We start from the raw sequence: 18,731 nt of genomic DNA, 5'->3' as shown, positions 1-18,731 counted from the left end.
GTAAATGATCTTGAGAAATGGACCAAAGACAATAGCATGAAACTGAACCCTAGCAAATGTGTCGTCATGAACATTCAGTTCATGAGAAACCAGGCAACCGTCCCAAAACTAAAAATTGGTGACCTGGAAATAAGTGAAGTACAACTAGTTAAGGTTTTGGGTGTGTTTGTACAGGAGGACTTAAAATGGTCATATCATGTCACAGAAATGGTCAAGGCGGCAAGCATGAGGCTACACATGATGCGTATCTTGAAAGGTTTTCGGCTACCTGTTGAGGATCTGAAAGTTGTGTATTGTTCGTACGTGCGCCCGAAAGTCGAATACTGCGCACCTGTTTGGCATTCAGGTTTGACTAGGGCAGACAAGAAACTGATAGAGAGAATTCAGAAACGAGCGTGTCGCCTCATGCTTGGCCAAAGATACACGAGTTATGATGATGCCCTCAATGTTCTTGACCTTCCCACACTGGAGGAGAGGAGAGAAAGGTTATTAGAAATTTGCGAGTAATCTCACAAAGGAAACGTCCCCCTTCTATCACTGGCTCCCCCCTACGCGAGCTTCCCGCACTTCCCGCAACCTGCGCAACGCTAATGACTATTCCGAAATCAAATGCAAAAATGAGCGCTACAGAAAGAGCGCACTCCCCTTCATTGTGAGGTTACTCAATTCAAAACAGGAATAATGTAAAGACATATCGTTTGTTCATAAATGCTGAGCATAAACGTAAATCAAATTGTTATCTTATAGATGTGCTTGAATGAAAACTTATATTGTTTACTGAAGGTTTACTGTTTTATTTATACGGATTATATTAATTTCAATATTGCATTACCAACCATACGTCCATTTTGTTCTCCATATACATGTACATTGCACCCACATGACAATAGGCCTACTTTGAAGCATGCAAAACAGATAATTTTTCTTAGCACTGGTCATAATTTATTCAACTGTTATATTCTTCCTATGAATTTGCTTTTAAAGTCCTATCATAAAACACTTATTTTTCCACATCCATTACCCACTTCCGTTATCCCACCATCAATATTCTTTGATCTAAGATGTACCTATAATTGTTTGTTATGAATGTACTATTTTTAATGACTTTGTAATACTATTGTATTTTGTGCAGTATCCGTGTGTTAATATTTATGTAAATTGCACTCAATTCAGCCGAAAGGCTGCCATGTACAATGTTTGTTATACCACAATAAATAAAAAATAAACAAATAAATAAACATATGTTTACGTATGAGAAGTGCAGCTTTTCACCTCTGTTTAGAGCCCCTTTTATTTTGACAATTGTCCCTTTTCGTTGTCCCTTTTGCCCGTTACCCATTTTTCTTAGATTATGAAGTGAGCCTTTTTCGCACTAAACGTTTGCCCCTTCTTATTAGATTATGAAGTGTGTCTTTTCGCACTAAACGGTTGCCCCTTCTTATTATATTATGAAGTGTGCCCTTTCGCACTAAACGTTTGCCCCTTCTTATTAGATTATGAAGTGTGCCCTTTTCGCACTAAACGTTTGCCTCTTTAAACTACAATCACAGCCACATGCTAAAACAGGCATCTTGCAACCTCTCATCGTTTTAACCCCATGACCTTTTTACTTTCATAGAGTATCAAGGTAACCAATTGCCCTTCGTTCAAGAATATATAGATTTAACCAATATGAGGGGGTTTTAAAACTCAAGGCAGACATAATATTGCCAAATGTGCTTTGACAAAATGTTTTTATCACCCCTCATCTCACCCGAAACAATAAGCCAACTTAACATATGCCATAAATGTCAAGCGGCTGAGAGCATTTTTTTCTCACTAAAAAGGTACCCCAGAGGGCATACATTTTTACTAAGGAAAAATGTCCCCTTTTAGTTCAGATAAGTGTTCCTTTTTTTCCTTCTAATATTATGTGCACGTTCCTCATTCTTATAAATGCCCCTTACCATCTCTGATAAGTGCCGTTTACCTCTGATAATTGTCTCTATTCAATTCTCAGATATTCCCCTTTTATCTGTAAGAGGTTCACCATCCTTTTCTATTACGTGCCCCTTTTCACCTCTAATAAGTGCCCCTTTTATTTTGACACGTACATGTACTCTTTTTTTCTTTCTAATAAGTGCCTCTTTTTCTTGTGTTTAGTGCCCTCATTTTTTTAATAAATAAGGTCTCTTTCCCCTTGTCATAAATGCCCCTTTTCACCTCCAAAAAAATAATGCCCTCATTGAAATCTGATAGGTGCTCCTTTTTCTTCAACAAATGCCCCCTTTCTTTTATAAGTACCCCTTTCCCATTCTGATAAGTGCCCCTTTTCACGTTGACACGCACCCTTTTCCTGTCTTATAAGTGCCCCTTTCCCTTCTTAATAATAGCTCCATCCCTTTCACATAAATATCCCCTTTACACCTTTGATAAGAGCCCCTTTCATTTTGACACGTGCGCATGCCCCTACAGCCCTGGTAAATGCCCCTAATACAATCTGATAAGTGCTCCTTTTTACGACAAATGCCCCTTTTACCTTATCATAAGTGCCCTTTTATACAGTAGGTTTGCGGGTGCACCATGTGTGTGAGAGAGAGAATGGTTTGAGGAGTCCTGAAAAGGACTCTGACTCGGTAATCTTTCTTGGAGGAGTGCCCTTTTGTTATCATTTTTGTACTCTGGAATCAGAGAATAATAATTATTGACGTGCAGTAGCACAATTAGTAATAATAGCTACAATTACAACTACGACCGTAGAAGCGCCTTTTTTTTCTGGTAGGTGACTTCTTGGGGTATGCGCGCTTGCATGCACTCGATAAAAGGAAACCATTACAACCACCAGAATCTGGTCTATTTGTTATAGGCTATGTCAAATCGAATTCTTGTTTCTTTTTTGGTCGAAAATGAGGCGTGGGTGTTTGCATATTTTGTTCATACTTGATATTTTGATAAGGTGGTCGCACATACAAATGGTATTAGGCATTGCTCCATATTAACTTGTGCTTTAATATAGAAGTCTACGGCAAAATATTTGGGGTAAAAAAAAAAAATAACGAAACCAAAGTTTATTGAATATTTGTTTAATTAAGTACATCTATATAGCGTACACACAAATAATTGATTTTTTAAAATAATATATCTAGTCGAGTAGTTCATAGATAGTCTGTAAAATGTTACAAAAAGTAAGCAAATCACAACACTACAATATAGTACTTTTTTATAAATGAGTAGCTACGATGTATAAATCAATCTCTTGCGCACACCCTACAACTAAAGCAGCTGGCGAGTCATCGGCAACGCGATGCACTAAAAGTTGTGATATTCTACCACTTGTTAAGACTAATTATGGAGGAATTTCAGGCTAATTAAGGACGCATACCTAGTTTGTATACTTTTTGGTTTATATAATTGCTCTCTAGACGAATCCCCCCCCCCCCCCAGGCCAAATAATAATAAATATATAATAATAATTATGGACATGGTTCAGTATGGAGATGTAGGAGATCTACTTGACACTACACCATTTGACACAGATGGGACTGACCACTCATGATACCGTGATAGACTTTCATGCATGTTTGAGACCCTAATGAAGTTCCCCCGTTAACTACAAATTTATTTTACATCTACATCTAAGATATCACCGAATTAAATTTGTATCTGAAGCTAAACATATCAAATAACCAAAGAAAAGACCAAAAAGGAGGCGGGCGCCAAAAGAATGCTTGCGGGAAAGAGAAACTAGGAATATTTTTGACTTGGCCTTAGTGTGTATCTCTTTGAATGGTTCACGGATAATGGATTCCTTGTTTAGTGTAGGGACGTACTGATACAATCTTTATATTGAAACTCGTTTTCATAACTATTCCAGACATGACATATTTCAATATTCGCTTTGTCATACAAAATAACTGGTACCCAATGACAATTATCCTATCTCTCTACCCCTTCTTCAGCCATCCAATCAGTCATGCTTCTGTTTCTCTGTCTCTCTCTGTCTCTCTCTGTCTCCCAATCCTTCTCTCTCTCTATACCTCTCTCTCTCTCTCTCTCTCTGTCTCCCTGCCGTTCTCTTTCTCTCTCTCTCCCTCCTGCAGCCATCCAATCAGTCATGTTTTCCCCCTCTCACTGTCTCCTTGCCCTTGTCTCTCTTTCTCTCTCACTTAATATTTAAATTTCCCTCTTAGTATCTACCCCCCCCCTTTCTTACATTCTTTGAAATACTTGATCACGTAAATCACTCTCTCGCTCTCACCCACTCACTTATTTATTTATTTTTCGCTCTCCCATTCGCTCATTAATTATTTTTCTTCACATTGTGTCTCTCAATTTATCTCTTGCTGTTATTTATACCTAATAATTGAGAGGGAAAAAAACTCACTCCCGTTTTGCTCTCTCTTTCTCCCTCTGTCTCTCTTCCATTGACGCACATACTCATTTAACCTCTCTCTCTCCATTCGCCCCTATCGAGCTTATCGTGCATGGTGCCGGCTTATTACCCACGATGTGTTGTTATTCGTATTTGTTCATCGTCATTTCAATACTATTTGAAATATTTTGATGACAATGAACGACATTGTGGTGCTATTGTTACGTACCGTCCCATGGCAGTCGCATGACAGATACATTTATACCATACCCTTACCCCGCCCCCTCTCTCTCCCTCTCTCTCTCTCTCTCTCTCTCCCTCCCCCTCTCTCTGTCTCTCTCTCTGTCTATCTCTCTCGCAAGCAATACGATTAAAGAAATGCACATGCACCCCCCCCCCTCCTTTGGAACTACATTTGTACGCCACTGACTTCCAACTTTATCTAGTCTATCTCAGAGAATGGGTCTTACCATTAAAAAATAAATAAACTAGAAACAAGAATGATTAAGTAATTACTTTCATGGCTACTTTTTCTCAGGTTTTTGATTGCCTGGGTGCAGTGCATGATTTATAAGAGCCATGATTAACAGAGATATTTTCTATATGGATGTTTTTATTGTTCGTTTGCATATTGACAAAGAAATAATGTTAGGTTTACACTCTAAAAACTGAAATGTTAAATCTCAACTTAAAAAGACCGAGGAGTGACCACTCTTTCAAAATGTCAGATTGTAACTTTTAACATGCTGGATTCAACTTTTATAGTGTTGGATCCAGCATGTTCAAAATGTCCCCCTACCCCAAGCCACTTATTTACAACTTTATTTACCTTATCACAGACAAGACATACACAACTAAAAACTAGAATATTGAAGTCAATGCTTCTAATTTTTACCTTTTCCCAGATTTGTAATTGGCTTATTGTCTTACCCATTCTATTTCCAATGTTTTCTTAATGACTTTGAGATGCGCCCCTTTTCCTTCTCACAAGTGCCACTTATCACCTCTGGTAAGAGCCCTATTTAAAATCTAATAGGTGCCCCTTTTAATATGACAAGTGCCTCTTCTCATAAGTGCCCCTATTCAAATCTGATAGGTGCAACTTTTACCTTGACAAGTACCTCTTTCCTTTGTTATTAGTGCATATTTCCCAGTTTAATACTTGTACCCCTTTACATCTCTAATGAGTGCGCCTTTTAGATATGACAAGTTCTTCTTTTTCTTTGTAATAAATGCCCCTTACCCTTATTTAGTAGTGCCCCATTTCGGGTGCCCGAAGTGTCAATTTTCACCTCTCTGATAAATGCCCCCTTTACTTTGACACGTGCCCCTTTTCCGTTCTGAGTGGACTTTTCCCTTCTGATAAGTGCCCCATTTCCATTTCTATCAAGTTTTTCTTTTACCAATGTGAAAATTTTCTCTTGATAAGTCACCCTTTCCCTTTCTATATATTAAACTCCCGTTTAGTAAGTGTATTTTTCTCTATATTTCCCATTGTCGCCTACAAAACGTGTGCTTTTGCGGTCATATAAAAAGAGACATATCTAGTTTAATAATAATAATAATAATAATAATATGGATCTTTATATAGCGCCGGTATCCGCCAGGCTCTGACGCTTAGGCGCTGTATATACATGTATTACTATCACAAAAATATAACATTCTTAACTAAAATAAAGTAAACTAAAACAACACAAATTATTACGCTACATTGACATGATTAAATAGCACTGTTTAGAAAGAGATGGGTTTTAAGAGCAACGTTGAAGGCATGAAGGGTAGTTAAATTACGAATACTAAGTGGCAGCTTATTCCAAAGGGACGGACCAGAATGAGAAAATGCTCTACCCCCCCCCCCCCCCAGGAACTGCGCGTCTTAGGGACAACTAATAAGGAGGATTGAGATGAACGAAGACGTCTTGTAGGCTTATACTTAACAATCAACTTGATATTGTAGGAAGGAGCAGAGTCATACAATAAATGGAAAACTAACAACAACAACAACTTAAAAATAATTCGGTCACATACCGGGAGCCAGTGAAGAGTTTTGAGAATGGGGGTGATGTGGGTTCTACGAGAAGAAAGTGTGACAATACGTGCAGCAGTATTTTGCAGTTTCTGAAGTCGAGAAAGTTGTGTGTTAGGGAGTAGATAGAGAATAGAATTACAGAAATCTAAACGTGATGAAATAAGAGCATGTACAAGTTTCTCTATGGTTGAACGACTTAAGTATTTCCTAATAAAACCTAGATTTCTTAGTTGATATCTGACTGACTTACAAATACTAGAAAAATGAGTTGACAATGACATAGACGAGTTTAACATGACACCAAGGTTACGACATTGCGAGGAAGGACTAATTACATAATCTGATATGGATATATTGAACGACTGTATCTTAGCAAGATTTGATTTGGAACCCAATAAAATTAGTTCAGTTTTACTATCATTCAGTTTGAGTGAGTTCGAGTTCATCCAAGTTTGCACATCTTTGACGCAAGCTTCGAGTAGTTTTAAAGTCTGACTTGCGTCATTTTGATTGGGAAGGAACGATGCGTAGATCTGGATGTCATCTGCATAGCAGTTTCAAAGAATTGGAGCAGCTTTTTGTACTAAAATGTACTCCCTTTCTACAGCCACGAAGATAGCCGAGGAGGCAGAAGGCACAAGCCCTTAAAGAACAAACTGTGCCCCCGTTCAGAACATAATCACCCTCGTTTTCAACGCTATCAAATGTCCTTTCTCTATTTAAGTCGTTTAATATGAGAAGTGTGTCTTTTTTACACTAAATGTTTACCCTTTAACCTACGTTGAGATATGTTGAGGTTACCATTTGTATAATGTTCCCTCTTCTTTTTAAAGAAAGTGCTCTTTTGTTGATGCACCCCAAATCTGAAAGACTCTCCGCCACCCCTGCAGTGCAACGTCGAAACCCCCCAAAAATACTTATCTGCAAAGTTTATTCATGCGAGCGAGGTATTGTCAACATTTCTATTTATTTTCGTCGACCTGATCACGTTCAACTAGACTTGGTGACGCTGTATGTTATTACTTCCTCGTAGGCTGCTTCATGTCGGTCTCTTCGAAACAGGGTGTCGACTTTTGATAACTGTCATACTTACTTAACTAAAACAGGTTGCATCGCATTTGGAATGACGAGATTTCAATGCAAGCAAAATCGGGCACTTCAACATTTGGCTTGAATTGTGATTCGAAAGACTCTTGTCTAAGTTTTCTTCGTTCTCATACGTGCACCTCCTCGAGCCGTAAAAAAAACCTCGTACGCGTTGGGCGGGGTTTCAGTACATGGATTATTACCACGGACATCATCCTTAGAAGTCCTAACAAATTGTGTACAGTTCATTTATTACTCAACTAAATTTACATCGAAACAACTCATCCTGTACCTAAAGTAGGCAGTGAATGACGTCATTGACCTGCACTTAAAGGCCTACTGATTGATTATACAAATAGAGTGAGTATTTCATACTGTTTTTAATATGATATATTTTGGGGTAAAAGAAGTGCCCTTTTTCACCTCAATTTAGAGGGATTTGTTATTGTTAGTCAATGTGTGTGTTGTGAGTGTTGGTTTGTACATGTGGTTTGGGGTAGGCGGTTGTGTTTTAATGAATGTCAGAAAACCAAAGCATAACAAATCAGAAAAAAGTGAGGAAAAATGTATTCTTTATGTCCATATACATGTAAAGTGGTCAAGTTTTTTTTTTATCTTTGGTGGTGTTATTGTTAGAACTCATGCTGTTTGAAAATATTTATCAGCGAAAAAGTAACAAACTAGAAATGCAATCGTGTCACAACGATGTGCGTGCAATGACGCCATGTTTCTACGTGTCAAACGAAAGAGCTTCTCTCGGACTATCCAGAGCGATTTGTACGAAGTCTGTAGCTTCTGTGATGTTAGAGATAGGTAGGGCGAGAGAAAGGCCTCAACAGTGACCTTGATGGGATGGTAGTGACTATATGCCTACGAAGTTTGAAAGAAATTGGGATAGGGGAAAGGACGTAGAAAGGGCTCGCAAGCACTGCGTGCAAAAACCAAGGGGATTTGGTGCATGTTCGTCATTGCAATACAGATCGTTCTGGGGGTCAAAAGCGTGAACCCGATATGCCCCATAGACAATGCGTGTAATGCATGAGCGGAAAACGTACAGGATCTGTATTATGACCGGAGTTAAATTGTTTTTTCTCTCTCTCTTTATGTCTTCTTATGGGCCGTATTTGGTATCATTAGAAAGAGAATTTCATGATTGTTATTGTAAACCACTCACTTTTTTTCTATGATAATCCTATCGAAACACGTGATGTAAAATAGATTTATAAGACAAAATGGCGTCTTAAATGGCCCCATTGACCAATCTTAAAAATCCGGCCAAGAGGTGCCCTGCGTATTGGAACTCGGCATGTCACTGCAAATTTTCAAGGAAAAAAAAGGACGTTTAAGGGGCGAAAAGCAGTCCGAAAAAATGACGTCATAGCCGATACGTGTTAGATTCGGGCGGAAACTCGGCGGAATTCGTGTAGTGACCTTTGTTCAAATGCGATTTATTCACAATTTTCTGTGTGAACATATACTATACTTGGTATCATTCAAAAGGGCACTTCGTTGCGGTCAGTTTGACACCATTGTTATCTTCGCGCAATGTATTGCACGCATTAAACGCGCTATTACGTAATGCATAGCAAATTCATCATTTTTGGCGATAACTTTGCGCTGACATATTCGAATTTTACAAAACTTGGTGGACAGTTGTCACGTATATGGATACATATGTCTGCCAAGTTTCATTGATGTAGGTATAAAGATCGCTAATTTAGAGCAAGTTGAAGTTATTTCTCAATTTTCTTGAAAATGGCGAATTTGGAGGGCAATTTTCTCAAATTTGGTCAGTGATAGGGTATATAATTTTGTATATGGCTGGAATGGACATATCTTCAAGTATCTAAATCCAAAAAAGGGTACGGGTTTGCCAAGCCATAATGGAGATACGGCCACAGAAAGAAAGCCAATTCCCAGAACTTTAGAGGGCGCTATTTATGTTTTGCATAGCCATTTGAGCGTACAATTTGGCATGGCTATGTGCAATTATGAGATAAAGATACTGCGAGAAGATGAGACCTAACGGAATTGGTAAAAGAAAGTTATTGCAATTTTTAGATTTTTAGGGGTCCATTTTTCAAGAATTTGAGAGATTGTTGACGGAGTCGGTTTCAGATTTGAATTTTGAGTACGAAGATGGCATTTTGAAGGTCAGGTTATATGTAGCAGATGAAAGAACATCTCTTAGACTATCTAGAGGAATTTGTTAGAAGTTTGTAGGATCTAGGATAGTGGAGATAGGAAGGAATAAAATAAGGCCTTAAAATGGACCAGAAACGGACATAATGGCGCCTGGACGGTTATGCATGAGTGATTTCGAAAACCGAAGAATGTAGTGACCTTGATGAGATGTTAGAGACGATGCCTACGAAATTTGAAAGGAAAAGGACATGAGGAAAGCACCTTACTAGGAATCACAAGCACTACGTGCAAAACGAATGCGATTTCCGGACGATAAGGATAAGGAAAAGGAGAATATTAATTGGGCAGAATGTGAACGAAAACAAGGCAATGACGAAGGTTCGTCATTGCAATTATCTTGACTAAATCCGCACTCTATACCATTCGGCGCCTAACGGTAGACCTACATATGCAGTATTAAACTCATCACATTAGCACTTGCCATATAGTTTCTATACCCTCACAAAAAAAGGACTTGACTTGAAAGAGGAGAACTACCCCAAATCCGCATCTCATCTTGAACTTTTAATTGACAGTTATCTCACCCCCAAAATATGTTATGATGAATTCATAACCACATATTAAAAGGTAGTACGCCCCGAAAATATGAAAAAATAAGCTGTTAATTATTACGATTAGTTTGTCAGATTCACACATAATGAAGATGCATCGTGTTCAGAATGCCTCTGCAAGACTTGTGTCCTTTGAATTTCTTAAAAATGTTCCCATATTACACCCGTTTTCATTAAGTTACATTCAGAGGCGGCGGTGCCCCACATTTTGTTAAGTAACCGAAATTGCCCCTTAAACTTTGTAAGAAGAGCCCGTTTTTACATAGACAAAGTGCCCCTTTTACTTTGACAAGTGCCCCTCTAAATTTTTAAAAGTGCGCCTTCCCCTTTTCACCTCTGATAAGTGCCCCTTTTCTTTTGAAACGTGCCCCTTTTACATCGACGAGTTCCCATTTTCCTTTGCAATAAGTGTCCATTTTCCATTCTCATAAGTGCCCTTTTTAATCTCTAGTAAATGCCCCTTTGCAGGCATGATAAGTATCCCTTCACCTCTGATAATTGCCATATTCAAATTTGAGAGGTGCCTCTTTTACTTTGTAAGAAGTGCCCCTTCCCCTTTTAATAACTACCCCTTTTTAACTTGGATAAAAGACCTTATACTTTCCCAAGTGCCCCTTTTCCTTTCTAATAATTGCCCCTTTTCCTAATGATAAGTACCGCCATTTAATAAAAAGAGCCCCTTCCCCTTCTAATCTCTGATAAATGACCCTTTTCAGGTACGAGAAGTCATTCCTTTTCACTTCACATACGTGCCCCTTTCACCTCCGATGAATGCTCCTTTGAAATCTGAGCGGTGCCAATTTTTCTTTCGACTAATGCAAATTTTCCTTTATTATAAATGCCATTTTTCCATTCACATATTAAGTGCCTCTTTTCATATCTACTCATGGCCCCTATTCAGGTGTGATATATGCACCTTTTCACTTCTGATAATTTCCCTTTTAACAATGATACATGCCCATTTTTTCTTTCTAATAAGGGACCTATCCCCGTTTCATAAGTGCCCCTTTTCACCTCTTATAAATGCATCTATCAAAATTTGATGGGGCCCCCCTTTTCCGTCGACAAATACCATTTCCTGTTCTCATCAGTTTCTTTCTTAAATCCCTGGTGAGCGCCTCTTTTTGAAGGTGAAAGAAGTGCCCCATTTTAACCCTCTGATATATATTTGTTTAAACTTTGACACGTGCTCCTTCTCTTTTCTGATAAATGTCCCCTTTTCCTCTCATCAGTAAATGCGCCCCTGACTTCAAGCGACTAAGAGCAATTTCCCCTAAAGCTCGCACGCTACACAAATACTTTTTCAGACCATTACACCCGACTGCAAAGTGTGATGCTTTACAACCATTATGTGGCAATTTACTCTTTTAGCTAGGACTCACAATGATTCGGGTCACAGTTGATTGTACTCTGTTGATTCTACAGTTCGGTTGATTTAGCAGAGAGAGAGAGAGATGGAAGAATATTCTCACGATTACCCACGATGTATTATTATTATTCTTATTTGTTCATCGTCATTTCAATGCTATTTGAAATATTTTAATGACAATAACCGACATTGCAGAACTATTTGTACGTACCGTCACATGGCAATCACATGACGAATAAATTCATCAGAACCAGGTTGAATAATTTGAAAGAAACTAGAAATTGAACCACGGGCGAACCCGTCCATTCCTCCTCTCTCTCTCTCTCTCTCTCTCCCTCTCTCAAACAATTGGAGAAATAAACGTGCCCTTTACCATCTCTCCCTTTGGAGCTACGCCACTGATTTACTACAAACTGTATCTAGTTTATTCCAGAGGGTAGGTCTTACAATACCAAAAATGGAAACAAGAATGATGAAGTACATGTAAATACCTCTTACAGCTACCTTTTCCAAGGTTTGTAATTGGCCGGATGTTTGAAGTGCATGATTTACCCCTGACCAGTCAAGATGGAAATGAGATATTTCTAATATGGATGTTTGTATCATTAGTTTGCATAATGATGATGACATAAAGTTCGGTTTACACGCGATGGGGTCAACATTATCACGTTGTTTTCTCAGTGAGGGCGCCCGGCAATCCTATTAGTATACGCATTATTTAATATGACCTCCCACAAATTGCAACAGAAAGTCTGTCAACTGTTATATACAGTGAAATATGTCCTCTATAGAATATAAAAACTCTTAAAAAATAAGACCAGTTATGGGCATGCGATTGCATTGTGAAAGAAACGTTGTGGAATCGATCAGAAAAGGTTGATCATCTAGCATATAAGTATTGGTGTTTACTGCAAAGGTTCTGGAATTATATAAACTTATACGAAATTTGGCCCAGTCTTGGTAAAGTTTCAGTTTACCAAATATATAAATTAGTACGCGGTTTCTCGGCAACATTTGCATGATCACGTATTAGTCAAAACATTTTCTTTCACATGATTGGTAATAAGAGCTTCCATTTCATTTTTTGAGAGGGGGCGTTTCCAAAACTGGTCTTTACCTTTAATGAATCATGGTGGGAGAAATTTCAATAGCGGTTATTTTTCATAATGGCCGCCATAAATCTGATATTTCTCTTTGTCTCTGCTTTAAAAAAAAAAAAAAAAACTTTGATTTTAAGTGCTAAACATACATTCTAGGGACAAGGAATCAAATGGAAAAAAATAAAGAAGCTAAACCTAGCTAAAAAGCCGAAGCGGCAGCCATTTTACAAAATGGCCGCCATAAACCTGATATTTCCCAATATTTTTCCTTTTAAATGACTTAAAGGTGAAATTCAAAGAAATTCAAAAATATGTCAGCTAATGTATTACTAGAAACTGGTAAGCTAACATTATGACCATCGTACTAATACAAATACAACCACCTCCATAGCGGCTGGGATATACGAGAGATTTGCCGGAAAAATAACGATGTTTTAATGACGTCACTATATGGACCAATACTGCCCAAGCAGACGACATCCCATAAAGAATGAACATAATTGCAAAGCTATTATTTGTCAAATTATAATGAGTTTAGTGTATATAAATGTAATTGCATGTCAAACCATTTAAAAGGGGATATAACCCGACTCTGATAACTAAAATCGTTTGCTTGTAAATACACAAGATAGGGGTTAATTAACAATCAAAGAAACCAGACTTTTAATTGAAAAAAAACCCCGGAATAATAGTAAGGACGGCATTTGTTCTCTCTTGAAACACCGAACATACCGCGGTGTGTGCAGCTGAATATACAATGGCGTCTTATTTTGTTTACAATCGACATATTCCTTTATCCCCCTGTCCAAACACAACATTTTCCGTGATTAGGCGTGATTAGCTATACAGTTTCGCGATAGTTATGCGATGAAATTGTGTGTGCGGACGCTCACTAACGATAAGTCGTATAACGAAACGCAGGTTTGGTCATCGTTTCGAACTAGAACTCAATAAAGAATCACGCCTAATAGCACACAGCGCACCTATACGACATTTTGCTGTAGAGTTTCAGGATTACTTTCATGTGCGTGGACATCCTGGAATTTATACGATGATTCTTTATACGACGTTTCGTTATAGAGTTTTGTATCGCTGCATTTGTCATCAAAATAAAAACATGCGCGGGGTTTAGAGTGAGCCAATAGATTATACATTTATCCTGACGGTAGTGAAGTTAAGGGGCTTTCACACCGGGCCTTGCGTAGAGTTGCGTAGAGTTGCGTACCGACTACGGCGATCGTACGCAACCCTACGCCGGCCTACGCAACTGTACGCGGGGGGACGCAAATGGGTACGCCAGATGAACGCAATTTTGTTTTCGCGTACCTTCGGCGTAGACACTTTACGCAGAAAGAACGCAATTTGTACGCGATTCTACGCAACACTACGCAACTATACGCCAAGCCTACGTAACTGTACGCCAAGCCTACGCAACAATAAACTACCCTACGCCAGTCCGACGAAGCATTACAAACCTATACAGACGTCCTAGATCCAACCTGCGCGCAGCCTAGCCACAATGACTTCTTGATCCCTGCTGGACTTTTCATTACTATTCCTGCAGTGTTACATTTTATTCGTCCCGCTGGACTCTATTGTCGCTGCTGAACTATATCTGCAGGATTTAATTATTTCTGCTTTAATTACTGCAAAAATGCCAGGAAAGAAGGACAAGGGTTGTTGTCGAGGCCACTTTTTTCCATCCCTTTGGAGTATCTGGGCACATGAGAACTTCGTCAGATAATTCATCGATTATTGCCTGGCACACTTGTGGCATAAACACAGAAATAGTGTTATGCGTACATATTTTTGATAATAACGTAGAATGGACTAGTTATTTTGTGTGTATTTTTATTTAAAGAGAAGAGCGTTTCTGTTCAAAACATCAAACGCTTTGCAGAAGTCCACAAAGCATGCGTACAAATATTTCTTGTTTTTAAACATTTATCTACCAGTTTTTGTTAGAGTGAATATATGTTCACTATAGTCCTGCAATCTTTTAAAAAGCTTATCTGATCAGTGGTCATTATGTTGTTTTCTTCAAAGTATGTTTGAAGTATATTGTAGAGTATTCTTGAAAATAGTTTTGCAAGGGAGCTTGTAAGGGCTATCCCTCAATAATTGGAGGGCTCCTAATCGTCTCCTTCTTTGAATACTGGTTTCATGAGATTATCCCTCTAAATATTGGGGTAAATTCCCGTTTTTAGATAGCATTTATTATATCTACATAAATTAAACGTGGACATTCCATGAGGATATAATCATTTCATTCAATACATTATCAATATCGCCCGATTTCCTTTTTTTGAGAGTTTTAATTGCATCTAAAACTTTTTTTGACTGTGATAGTAGAATTGAGTTTTGTGTATTAAAGGTTGTTTGTTTAGAGTCGTTTTTCATTATCAAATTTAAGTTTGCAATCTTTGTTCATTAACTTTTTGAGGTGATCGTACCATTCTCTCGCTGTTATGAAATATATATGGACACATTATTTACGTACTTTTCTTTCATTCTGTCCACAAGCCTCCAAAAGATCTCTGTTATCTAGCGAGAGTAATGTATCAAGCACATGTTTGTTGTACGCTCTGTGATTATTACTTGTTATTCTCCGAAGGAGTTTCTGTTCACATGAATTTTTTAGCCATAATACGTTATTCCACGGTGTTTTTCTCAGATCTCTACATATTTTTTTGAAAAATCAGTTGTAGCTTGAATCTATATATCGAATAAAACAATGATTTTTCCCCTTCTGCTTGACCTTAACTCTCATCTTTTGTTTTACAAAAACGCCAGCAGCGACCTTTGAGTAAAGATGTCGACTGTTTCGTTTATTCTTCTTTGGTTATCCTTCTTTTGTTTACATCATTTAATAAGATTTTCGACATATCTAAATAGGATTTGTTTAATTTTGTTAAGAATTGACCTTCGAACGTTTGGGTTCATTTGCATGGCTGTATGTCATGTTATTCCATGACGTAATTGGCGAATACAAATGATTGAAGGGTCAACTTCATTTGACAATGATCGGATAATGGAGGGAAGAACTATCCAAATTCAATAAATATAGCATTATTTACTAGTGAGGCACTACATACACAATAATCATTGATTGAGGCACCTCTTGTGTTATAGAGAGTTGCTATTTCCATTGTCTGACCGAATAATTTTCAGAGTTGAGCAGCTATGCGGATAGATCCAGATTTTGTTTTCCGTGATTAGTAGTGACTTGCTGTATCGACAAGTTTCTACGTTGAGGGGGTTGTGTCTGAAATGTAAGCACTATGTAGAGAGTGTACTAATGGATCAAATGAATCAAGTCTGATGTAGTCACATTCATCTTGATTAATATGGGCATTGAGGTATCCCATAATAATAACTGTTCCTTTTGCGTTCCATATTTATTTTTTTATTTCGAGGTTTCCAAATATCTCTTTATTTATTCCTGTTCTCAATGTGTGTGATGAATTAACAATTTGGAATGTACATATTAGGCATTTCTAAAGCCGAAAGATGTGTAGAGGAGGCGCGATGGCTCAGTTGGTAGAGCATTGGTCTCGTAATCCGGTGACCCGAGTTCGAAACCAAGTCAATGCGCTAGTGCCCTTTAGTAAGGCATTAATTATCATTAACAGGTCCCTCGGAGAGGACCTAAATCCGTCGGCCGTCTGGTTGCTTACTAGGAAGCATTTATGCTTTCTTAGCAGTCAGATAAAATAACCACCACCACCATATCGTTTATATGAGATGTGTTCACTGTAAGATAAATGCGTCTCACTTATATTAGAAATACAATATCTGTAATAAGTTTCTCCCTATAGATAGGAACATTTAGTTGACATTGTTTTGTTCCGTTCTTTCATCAGGTCCATTTACATTCCATGAACTTAATTTTACTTAGATAATTTGAGTCGGGTAGGGTGTGGTGCCAGGATTTCCATCGTCTATTAAAATATGGTCGGAAACATGTACTTGCCATCTTGCCCCCCCCCCCCCCCACCCCCCCCCCCCTACGCCACTAATTAACAACATTGTAAAGCTTATTCCAGACAGTAATTGCTACAATAAACAAAATCATTAAATGAAGAAAAGAACAAGGATGATGAAGTAAACAGTGCGTATAGCTATGTAATGAAGAAACAAATGGCGATTATTTGGGGCAGAATATAGAGCAATCTCTTTTTTTAGAACCAATAACTCCAGTTGAAGTCAGAAGTCAAGTTTTGCTAATTGATACCAAAATGCTTGAAGTCACGATAACATTCCAGCGCATTTGTTTACAGATATTGCTCCCTATATTTCATATTTACTGGCCAATATATTAAACTGGTCATGAGAAACTGTCAAGATTGATCAATTTCAGCAACAGGAGTTCCCCATTGATACTCTGTAATGCAACCATGACGTTGCAATTCTCTCTTTCAGCTATATATGACTCATAATAATTCGTGTCACGGTTGATTCCGCTCTGTTGATTCCACTGTTCGGTGGGTTTAGCAAACAGAGAGAGGGAGAGAGAGAAATAAAATAATATTTTCCAAGCGATGTATTATTATTCTTATTTGTTCATCGTCTCTCAAATGCTATTTTAATATTTTGATGACGATACACGACATTAAGGCACTATTTTCACGTACCGTCACATGACAATCGCATGACAGATAAATTAATCAGTAATATGATGAATAATTTGAAAGAAAATTGAATTATGAATAGCGACCCTCATTTCGTATAATGAAGAGCGACCCTCTACTCATAAAATGAACAACGACCCTCTCCTCATTATATGAATAGCGACATTCATTTCGTATTACGATTAGCGACCCTCTCCTCGTATTATGAATAGAGACCCTCATTTCGTATTATGAATAGCTGTCTTTATGAGTAGTGACCCCCCCCCCCCCATGTTAATTATGAATAGCCATCCTAATACGGTTCACGGTTCTTATTTCTTTATGAATAATGACCCTCTTCTCCCATTGTCAATAGCGCTCCCGGAAGTACGGGAAGTTACACCTTGTGAATAGCGGTCCTTATGAATAGCGGTCCTTACGAATAGCGGTCCTTATGAATAGCGACCAGACCCCGTCTTAAATAACATCCTCTCTTACATTATGATACAGCTTATTAACAGTGAAATTTTGCCATTTTGCCATTTTGCCAAATTTTGGCGAATTCGGGGCTCCCAACACTGAAGAGGGGCTTTAAAATAGAAAAAAATATAAAAATAATCGTTGAAAAAGGATGATGGAGTAAATACTTTTTAAGGTACTTTTTCACAGGTTTATTGTAATTGGCTGATCTCTTGATGTACGAGATTTCCTACAGTGATGATGCAAATGAGGTATTTTCAACATGAATGTTTGCATCATTCGTGTGCATAATGATGATGAAAAAAATGTTTGGTGTACTCACGGTATCGTCAACATTGTTAATAATGTTCTCACCTTGACAGCCCTGTAATCCAATTTTTATGCCCCGGGCTTAGCTTTTTGTTTATTTCAATTAAATGTCTAAACAGCAGGAAATATTGTATACATTATTGTCTTCAACTAAACCCTTATTTGCATCTTTCCCGAGTTTCCCTTGGTTAGTTAGGCGAGGCGTCAAAAATATCGATACCAGCCGGCTACCGCCTCACGTATTGGCGGATCGAGGCTGCAATTTCGCCCGAAGCCTGGCTGGGGCAATTAATTTTCACTAATTAGCCCAGCCGGCTTGCGCCAGGCTGGGATCTGAGTTTTACCCCGGAATCTTTAATCGGCCCATCCACCCCCCGCCTGGCGGCACGTCTATAATTGGCTCAGCCGGCCTCCGCCAAAAATAGGTTGTTAAAGTTGCAACTTTAAAGTTTCCAGTTGGCGGCCGCCGTACGGAGATGCTTAAAGTTTTAGTGGCGGCAGCCAGGCGGAGATGCTTGTAATCCAGAATCTGCACGGTTCTTTATAATTTCCCCACACTTGATCCAAGCCGTCGAAGATGGCGTTATCAACAGACTCATAATTATGCTCACCAGCCCAGCCTGAGTTTCGCGGGGCGTCTT

Source organism: Strongylocentrotus purpuratus, unplaced genomic scaffold, assembly GCF_000002235.5.
Source record: "Strongylocentrotus purpuratus isolate Spur 01 unplaced genomic scaffold, Spur_5.0 spur5_scaffold_20, whole genome shotgun sequence".
NCBI classification, from domain to species: Eukaryota; Metazoa; Echinodermata; class Echinoidea; order Camarodonta; family Strongylocentrotidae; genus Strongylocentrotus; species Strongylocentrotus purpuratus.
Note: the sequence above shows the minus strand (reverse complement) of the source record.